Consider the following 1246-nt stretch of genomic DNA (forward strand, 5'->3'; position numbering starts at 1 on the left):
AGCTCAGAGCCTGGAGCCTCCTTTGGATTCTGTGTCTCCCTCTGTCTCTGCCCCTGCCCTGCTCATGCTCTGACTCTCTGTCTCTCAAACATAAATAAATGTCAAAAAGAAAATTAAAAAAAGTTTTTAACGTTTATTCATTTTTGAGAGATGGAGAGAGGCAGAACCTGCATGGGGGAGGGGCAGAGAAAGAGGGAGACACAGAGTCTGAAGCAGGCTCCAGGCCCTGAGCTGTCAGCAGAGAGTCCCATGCAGGGCTCGAACCCACGGACCTTGTGATCATGTCCTGAGCCAAAGTCGGACGCTGAACTGACTGAGCCCTCCAAGCGCCCAGGTGCGTGTGCAATTTCAGTGGGATCCTGCAGCTTGTCTTTTGTGTCTGGCTCCGATCACTCAGCATAGTGCTTTCGAGGTTCACCCACGCTGTAGCATGTCAGCGCTCCTTTTCTTTTCGTGGCCGAATAATACTCCATTGTATGGATGGACCATCTTTTTCTTTATCTATTCGTCAGTTGATTTGGTTTTGCTCTAAGAATTTCCTTAATTTTGTGGTAACTCAGCAATGCATTTAAAAATAAATGTATGTAGTTTCAGTGTTTCAGGCAGGAAGGTTGCTCTCGGTTTTCAGGTCTGTCTGCTTTGCTTGACTTGGTTCTCTGTCGTAACCCAACTCTCAGGGCGTTACTTCACTGAGCCCCACGTTGGGCGCCAATTGTCTTAACCCGCGCTCAAGGCGTTACTTTACTGAGCCCTGCGTTGAGTCACCAATTGTCGTAACCCAAGCGGCCGGGGCACTCGTCCCCGGCGATCGGTGGTACCTGTTTCGTCCGCCCGACTGGCAGGGTGGAGAGGAGAATCTTCGCGGGTCCTTCTCCTGAGGGAGGGAGAGAAAAAGGGGGCAGGAGAGGGAGACGCAGAGAGTAAAGACAGAACTCACGGTTCTCCGATCAGGCGAAAGAGAGCGTTTATTCAAAGAACTGTTCTTTATATAGTCTTCAGGGGGGGGAAGACAAGGGAAGCTGACCGAGGCAGGCTACAGAGTTGGATGCATATCAAAGAAGGGCCCCGACTTTGCCTCAGCAATTTTGGGGGATGGAGAACTAACACTGAATACGGTTTTGATCTTTTGTGTGCCTTGGCCACTCACGTCTAGCTCAGCAAGACAGTCGCCAAAGTTATTTTGACCAGGAAATGGCAATCTCCAGCCTCCAGATGCAAATCTTGTTTACTGGCTCACTCAACGAAG

At 50.0% G+C, this 1246-nt stretch overlaps 1 protein-coding gene across 1 annotated transcript in view; it reads left to right on the top strand.

The window, feature by feature from the left end:
• Positions 1–1246, top strand: part of LOC115274477 (nuclear pore membrane glycoprotein 210-like) — a 14883-nt gene that overhangs the window by 12313 nt on the left and 1324 nt on the right. The window lies entirely within an intron of this gene.

This window comes from Suricata suricatta, chromosome 12, assembly GCF_006229205.1.
Source record: "Suricata suricatta isolate VVHF042 chromosome 12, meerkat_22Aug2017_6uvM2_HiC, whole genome shotgun sequence".
NCBI classification, from domain to species: Eukaryota; Metazoa; Chordata; class Mammalia; order Carnivora; family Herpestidae; genus Suricata; species Suricata suricatta.